We start from the raw sequence: 9,322 nt of genomic DNA, 5'->3' as shown, positions 1-9,322 counted from the left end.
ATGCAAAGGTGTAAAATGTAAGGGTGTGTGTCTCACCTCTCTTTTTTTTTAATATCTACAGAGAAAAATACTGAAACACACCATACTCATCCCGAAATCCGAACTATTGGACATTGCGAAGGTGTTAACAGCTTCATTTAGAATTAGAATTAGAAAATTTCGGTTTACCCAACTTATTAGATCACCGAAAACACAAATAACTAAAATTTGGCAGAATAAGTACATCACACAAGAAACAAAAAATAATTTAGTGAGCACCTTGACCTTTTCAAGCGTTTCAAATGCATCGGAAACCTGGACCCTCAAGGGGATGGAGGATATCCTCGACAGTCAATAGAACAAATGCTTCATCTAGTATAGTATACTCTCAAAATCTCACCTTATTCAGACATATCAATCGAAGTGAGCACATGAAAGGCTTATTGTACAGGCTCAACCTGGAGGAAGGAGAAGGCGTGGCCTAAACTTGTTAGATGTTACTCTCCTACAACCAACTTCCACGACTAACAAGAAGATTTCAGTACAGTTATTATTATTATAGCTAATTCAGTTGTTCTGTACCATATCTGTTAACATGTATTACCCTACAGATATAAATTTATAGTTTGTTGAAACCAATTAGAGGAAGTTATATGGAACGCTAGGCATTTATAAAGATTACAATATCTTACATGACTCGTGGACTCGATTACATGGAGGCACAACCATGAATTTGAACGAAGCACGTACTGCGTTGACACGCTTGTTTCGTAGAATTACGAAGTGTAAGCTCTTGGTATGACAAACTATGCGCCGTGCAACCGCCTCTTAGGAGACACATTTAGTTTAAGTAGATTAACCATAATTATACAAACCTTGAGAAAAAATATGTAAGAATTTAACACAAAAACAAAAAAATATATAAACGACCCTTTTTGGCTCTTAAAAATTTTAGACAGTAAATAAGAAAATGGTCTCCAGAAGTATTCCTGATTGCATTGTTTCTTGATTTCCACCGAACTGTTCCAAAGTCCAATTTTAAATTAGAAAGAGAACAACACCAGAGTCCTGATCTGCGGAGGGCATTTTTTCTCCGGCGAGGGTGCACTCGGGAGAACTACGAGGCAAGGAAGATTCCGCACACACCGAATTTCCTGTTTTAGACTGCCGAGTTGTTCCTCGCGTTTTTTATGACAAGTTTCATCGATTTACGGGGCGACGGTGTAATGGTTTGTGTGATTTAACGGTTATTCATACGCCCGCTACTAACTCGCTGAATAAGATTCTCAAGTTCAAGCATCCGGTTTTTGATAATAGGCATTCCACAAACACTACCCAGGAATACCAACTAGAAATCTAGCAGAGATAGAGAAATAAGCTCAATACAAAAGTTATTAAGTTTGTGGAGATATTTTAAAATTGCATGTATACAGGATGTCCCAAATTTGCTGAGAGTTATTGAAAAATTGAGGCGTTTTTTACCGAGTTCTATAAACTGTAAAGCATCATTGCAAATACAGATTTTAAAATTTTTTCATACATCGTTGTCATACTGCCAAATCAACCTTTCAACGATCAACGGTAAAAATGCAATTTTTTAAATAAAATGACCACCACTGTGTAATTGCTATATGCATATTCTATATTCTTCTAAATTCTAAATATTGCTATATGCTCTCAAAAAAGGTAAAAGACCGCAATATTTATTTTTTTTTCTTTGATTTAACCTTTTCGTTCTGTATGGATTAGATTATTTACCTCACCGAGGTTGCATACCTTATGAGGGAGGAGGGTGGTAAACAATTTATAAAGCACGGAATGGCAGATTATATTTTTTTAAAGTTAACTCAGCCTCTGCTGATATTAATTTTGCCTGATGACTAGGCTTAGGCAATCTAGTGAAAAAACGACTGAGTTCCTTTCAATTAGGTTCCGTTAAGGAATAATCCTTAAACTATTGAACTGTCAGATGTTCTTCAGCTCCACTGTTAAGTTTTCGTGCCTCAGTTCGGCCGACTTTATGTGCTAGTGGTACAGCTATTTTAATTATGATCCCAGTTCTCTTCTACTTGTCTGTGATGACAATAACTGGTCTATTATAGTCAGTACAATACCGCTCTATTTGTTTCTAGAACTGTTCGGGGATGGTATTTGTAGTAGGGTGGATATGTCTGCAGAAGATCGTTCCAGCCCTGGGCAGTGTTTTTCAAAGTTACCAGTCCTGATTATTATTATTAATAATATTTTTTTTGCTCTGATATTCTGACATATAAGGTCCTGATTAACAGGTGCGAAAACAGTTCAGTTTCTCCCATTCAGTTTATGAATTCTCGCACTAAATGGCAGTTTTGCAGTACGACTACTTTTTATCCGTACGAAGCGATATTGGTGCTTAATCCAATGCCTTTCAGGTTTCTGATTTATTGTTTTTTTTTTTTTGCGCAGCAACTTCACGATATCGGACGGTATCACCATTATTGAATTAAAACCCTGATTATTGAGCAATTAGATGGTTAGACCATAAATTTTTGATTAAATTGGTTTTATTTTGTGTTTAAATTAACTGAGCAATGTCAAGTAAAACAAAAATTAAAATACGCCTTAAGAAATGTACGGATAACCCAACCCGCTATCATTATCTAAATCTTAGTGCGATTATCATTTGTTGAAGTTAACACACATATATTATTGAATCAATTCCGTAATGAACTAACTTGCAGAGCAATAGTTAAGACTGCAAGTCTCTGCTTAAGCTCAGAAGCAATACAGCGAATCTTCTCAGTAAAAGATCATGATCAACTCCCCTCTCAGGATATATATATATATATATATATATATATATATATATATATATATATATATATATATACAATATATATTTCAATAACCTTCTCTCAATGGATTGAGAGTGACTATTATATATTGGTGACCACATCACCGAGTCACAGTCAAGCTTAGACCTAACGTAACAGTAAATAGTATATTATGCAACAAGTGTGGTAAACACCAAGTTTGCCATTATTTTGAAAAATGAATCGTCCGTTCCAAACAGATAGTGAGAGTTAATTTACAGCTCGAATGGAGTCCAAAATTTTCCAGAAAAAATCATTTATTTATGTTCAGCGGTATTGTTATTCCATATTTTTCATGTTTGGCTGATACTATATATTATGGAACAAGTGTGGTAAACGAGTGATTTCAAAAATTAACCAAACGTGTTGCATACTATACTTTTTCTACGACCGTTAGTTTTTGGGTACATTTTTGCAAAACAACACGGACACATTCACTGACATAACCGTCAGAATTGACAAACGTCAAAAATCAAGCCTTACGGTAAAATCTCCGAAAACATCCTATTGCTCCCAAACTCGTGCGGTAATATCCCGTAAATGTCCGAGGGGGCTCGGATCCATGGGACAAGAAACTCATGTGGTAGTGAGGCTTTCCGCACGCTAGTGCGGCCTATAATAATTAGGTGTTTTACAGAAGGAAATAAAAAATAGTATACTACGCAACAAGTGCGGTAAACGGCATTTGACTCACGAGTTTTTAATAAACGACTGAGTTAAAAAGTTTACCGAACGTGGTGCATATTATGCTTTTTCTACGACCGTTAGTTTTTGGGTGCATTTTCGCAAAACAACACGAATATATTCACTGACATGACCGTCAGAATTGACAAACGTCAAAATTCAAAAGGTGGGAAATATCTCCGAAAACACCCATGGTAAAGTGACGCTTCCCGCACGCTAGATCAATGGGTAGTTAGGTATTTTACAGACGGGAGTAGAAAAATAATATTTCAGTAGTAGATGTGCTAGAAAAATGCAATTTCTTATTCCGAATCATAAAATTTGCATTGCACTGAAACCGATTTTAGTAACGCAAGGTACTAAAGAGGAAGTCTGCCCAGAGTCTCTAAAGTGGCAAGTCTAGTCAGGGTGGTACTATCCATACTGTAATTAAAGACTATAGGAGTTTTTGGGCAGTGGTAAAAAACTACATTACACTCGAAAAATTGCAGGAGACCGAAATAGGTCGGTAATTTTGAACTCCGAAAGCGTCATCTTGTTTGGGAATAGGATAAACTTTGGAAATTTTCCAATGGCCAAACCCCACTGGCAACTATAAAAAATTTCAAGGTTGGAACAATCGAGGGAATATTGGTGGTGACGCCAAAAAATAAGATATTTATGCTTTGTCCATATGCCAAGCTCGGTTCAAATATGTGCTCAGTTTTATTGTGAGTATTCCTTTTATTTTGTTGTTAACTACAGCTCACATTATTATTTAAATGATAATAACCAGCTAAATAAAATGTTTTGCAAATCGAAAAGAATATTTTGCGTTCCAAAAAATAAAAATCAAATAATGGTCTTAATCCAATAGGCATGCCGCTCTGTTGTGATTCAGCGAGGTATCAAAACAATTCGGGATTTTTATTTGCGCTAAACATTCAAATATTTGAAACAACGGGCAACAAACTTCAAAAATGTCCGAATATTTAAATTTCGCCAATAGTGGTGCTTTTTTGTTTACTGGTCAGCGTGTGCATTATTAAATTTTACGCTACAAAGAAACGCGTCATTACGGGTTTTTGTGCAACAAAATTCTCGAGCAAGCAGACATTTCCATCGTTCATTTCGCGGTGGCATTTTAATCAATGGTTCCGAAAGCACAAAAAATCGTTACCCACGACGAACGTTCGAACACGGCCCATTAATAACCCAATTTCCCAAAATTAAATAACTTGTTAACGACAAAAGAATTTGGAGATGCTCGGTTCGACCCCGTTGCACGTCAACTTTTTCCTTTGCGGGTTTCGTTATTAATTAATATGCTACGAGCGTCACAACAGGGGGCGCCATTAACAAAATCGTATAACAAATTAGGCCCCGTTAATTTTAACACCCCCGCGATATGGCGTTGTAGAGCCCTCATTTGTTGGTTGTCTAACGGCAGGCGCGATGCCTCATTTCCTTTTCTGACAATTTTTCCTTATTACCTTCGCCGGGCCCAGATCGATATTCTTGCGGTTCATAGGCAAGCTGTTAAATAAAAATTACAAATTATCTTTGATATCTTCATAAGAGTTTATTTTAGCGAAATATTTTAGATATAAATACAGCTATATTACATATGGTAACTAATAAGTCTCTCACAGCACCTACCTTCCTTATAAGGGGTGTTTTTTTTCGATGTATAGAATTTTAAATTGCAATAAAACAACGATGGATTATTCGATTGACATAAATTTTATTTATCCGAAAGATAATCTTATGGCATTACATTTTAAATATGATTTCTGGCATATGACCGCCACGGCTGGCGCGGATGTAGTCCAATCTGGACGTCCAATTTTCGATGAATTTTTCCAACATTTGTTGCCGTATATCGGCAATAACACGGCGAATGTTGTCTTCCAAATGGTCAAGCGTTTGTGGCTTATGCGCATAGACCAATGACTTTACATAGCTCCACAGAAAGTAGTCTACCGGTGTTAAATCACAAGATCTTGGAGGCCAATTCACAGGTCCAAAACGTGAAATTAGGCGGTCACCAAACGTGTATTTCAATAAATCGATTATGGCACGAGCTGTGTGGCATGTTGCGCCGTCTTGTTGAAACCACATGTACTGGACATCATGGTTATTCAATTCAGGAATGAAAGAGTTAGTAATCATAGCTCTATACCGATCACCATTGACTGTAACGTTCTGGCCACCATCGTTTTTGAAGAAGTACGAACCAATGATTCCACTAGCCCATAAAGCGCACCAAACAGTCAGTTTTTCTGGATGTAACGGTGTTTCGACATACACTTGATTAGCTTCGCTCCAAATGCTGCAGTTTTGTTTGTTGACGTAGCCATTCAACCAACCGCTAAACAAAATTCGCTTATGAAAATCGGGAACAACGGCAATCTCGTTTTGGGCCCATTCGACGAATCTACGCCTTACTTGATGATCAATTCTTGCACGAGTTGGATTTTGTAAGTACGTAAGCCAAGATCCTTCCGCAAAATCTTCCATAAAGTGGATGGACACAGATCCAATTCCTGTGCTCGATGGCGGATGCTTCAATGCAACAGCTTCTTCTGTACGCACCGTACGGCGTCTCTGGGGGTGCGAACACGTTCCATGGTTAATCGAATTAACTGCTCTGATAGACGATTTTGTCGACGATAAAATGGACGTAGTGCGCGATACGTATTCTGCACAGAACCATTATTTTCGAAATAAAATTGCGCTATTTGCAAGCGTTGTTCAGGCGTGAGTCTATTCATGATGAATTGCCAAATCAAACTGAGAATAACAGCTGCTAAATCGCTGTTGATAGCTGTTAAATCGGTCGCCATCTTGAACAGTAATGCCAACTTAAAGTTCTATACATCGAAAAAAAACACCCATTATTAAATACTGGTATACATATTATTTTACTTAAGGTTTCCTTATACCTAATTTTAATAGTCCCTTAGATATTTTGATTAATGTCTTATATTATTGATTGATTTGATTTGATATTGGATTCATTGTGGGTTCTTTCAGGTTTTCCTATACCTCATTTTAATAATTCCGTAGATATCTTAATCAATATCTTATATTATTTCAAAACTGGTCTTAAAAATTGACTTATTGCATTCATAGTGGTTTCCTTCAGGTTTTTCTGTACCTAATTTCAATAGCTCCATGCGTGTCTTAATTACAGTTTTAGTTTATTGTTGCCATCCCTTCGAAATTGGTATTGAAAATTGAATTATTGCTTAAATGATGTTCAGAAGTTGCCAACCCAAGATGCAATCAAACATTCAAAACCTTAAAAAATACAACACCCTGTATATTTTATAATGTATAAGTTAATTCTACTTTTTTTTTTTCTAGTCCGCTTTTATATTGACCTAGTCGGGCATGTTTTTGTTTACCTCCCAGAAGTTAAGGAACTCTGGAACTGACCATTCGGATCGTTCGATGTAGAATTAATTAAAGTTCTCAATATCAACTTCGAATAGGACAATTCCTGTGTTTTCGTTTACCCTACTGGCAATTGCCACGAACCAAAACTATCTCATCTTAATATACCTTCATTACCGTTACATATTGACAAGTTTAGGGACCTTATCCTGGAGGAAGCTTACGGTATAGTAGGAGTTTCTGAAACTAATTTAAAACCGCATATATCTACTTATATGGTTAAAATTCCTAACAATTATTTTTACATATAGATAAAGTAGGTCGCGATCGTGGAGGGTAGATCATTATATAAAAAAAAACATAATAAATGAAACTTTAGTCTCATACTATGACGTTAATGCCTTCGGGTAAAAATAAAATTAAACAAATCAACAAATTTTACCATCGGGACATATATAGAACATTCTATAAACGATGAAAAAATCTAAGTATTTTGTAAATCTTAAAAAAAAATTAAGCATCATAAACAAATCAAAAAACACTGAAAAAAGGATTTCTGACCAACTGTCTGATCCAGATTTAATAAACAAGGCTTTCATTAACTCAATTCCAATATCAAAATCGACATTACCATTCGACATTACTATAAGAACCCTTGGTACCCATAAGACAAATTTCAGTTTGCTGTGGTGTTAGAATTGCAAATTGCACAATCTCTCACTCAAATTAAAACAACAGCTAACTTTATCATTTTCTATTGCTCTTTTATATTTAAGTATATCTGTCATCTTGTAAATTTGTGCGTCGCTCATTTGGTGTTTTCCTCTATTTGCAAAATAACTTATATTATTCCTCTTTCTAAAATTGACTACCAGCAATCATTTAGTAATCTAAGACCGATTTTAATTCGGTCAATATTATCTAAGATTATAGAATGTGTTCTAAAAATTCAAATAGTGAATTATGTTGAAAAAGAGAACTAATTGACAAAACTCTTCCTAATGTGACAGATGACATCAATCGAGGGATTGACAAAGGCAAGTGTGTTGTCCTACTGAGCTCTAGGGCTTTTGGTACAATTAGTCACAATATTCTGTTTACCACTCTTAAATATCTGGGTTTTGCGGAGACAGCTTGAATTTAATAAAAAACTACTTAAAGGGGAGAAAGCAAAAGGCGGTCTTCAACAGGGTCGACTCTGCGTGCCTAGATATAAGAAATGGAGTTCCACAAGGCTGGATTTTAGTTTTTTTTTTTTTATTATTTTCACAACAAAATTCTTAGATTTCGTCGAGTATTGTAAAATACAGCCATATGCTAAGGACAAGCAGCTCTACCGTGTTTTTGACCCCTTCCACTTATATCTTGACTGCCGAAATATCAACAGTGACCTTGAACGAATTAACAGAATTTGTTCTTAAACCTGCGAAAATCTATGCTAATTTTTTCCGGTCGTCCGGTCTTGGTTCTGAAGTATTCATTACGATAGGCAATATTATTATGCCATTAGAAAACGAAACAAAAAAAGGGAGTTTCTTTTAAACGCAAAACTTCGCTTTGAAAAACACATCTCAGCTTGTACACAAAATGCTATTGCTCATCTATTGTCTAGCTCAAGGCAACTGGAAATGTTCTTGTTCTCTCAGTGCTTTTAACTCACTCGATTATTAAACACTCGCTCCGCTCGTGTCAAATTAACTCGTGAGTCAAATGCCGTTTATCGCACTTGTTGCATAATATAGTATTACCTAGTGGTAATCGTCTGTTTGGTAAACAGAAACACAATAATCGTCCGTTTCAAACAGATGGTGAGAGTTAATTTACAGCTTGAATGGAGTCCAAAATTTGCGAGAAAAAAAACATCATTTATTTATTTATGTTTACCGGTGTTCTTGTTACTCCATATTTTCCATGTTTGGCTGATACTATGTATTATGCAACAAGTGTGGTAAACGAGTGATTTAAAAAATTAACCAAACGTGTTGCATGTCATACTTTTTCTGCCAACGTTAATTTTTGGGTACATTTCATTGACAAACGTTAAAATTCAAACCGTGCGGTAATATCTCCGAAAACATCCGATTGCTCACAAACTTGTGCGGTAATATCCCGGTAATGTCCGGAGTGGCTCGGATCCGTAGGAAACAAAGCTAACGTGAAAAAATATTTTTGTTTTAAGAAATAAACAAGGCAAACCGCAAAAATTCAGTTCAACTAGCATATAATATAATCAGAAAAATTGAATATAGCAGTGAAAAAATACACAATGAAAGGAAATTATGTTTTCGTGATGAACCTTCGATATCTGTCTGGATTTAAAATAGTAAACACACCATCAGCACAATATAATAATTCCTCTCTAATATGTACAAGCCTAAAAAAGTACACTGCTTCTTTTATACAGCCTCAGACTGTAAAATTCAAAGGTT

Source organism: Cylas formicarius, unplaced genomic scaffold (assembly GCF_029955315.1).
Source record: "Cylas formicarius isolate icCylForm1 unplaced genomic scaffold, icCylForm1.1 PGA_scaffold_2__14_contigs__length_35257938, whole genome shotgun sequence".
Taxonomy (NCBI): domain Eukaryota; kingdom Metazoa; phylum Arthropoda; class Insecta; order Coleoptera; family Brentidae; genus Cylas; species Cylas formicarius.
This window is presented reverse-complemented; position numbering follows the sequence as displayed.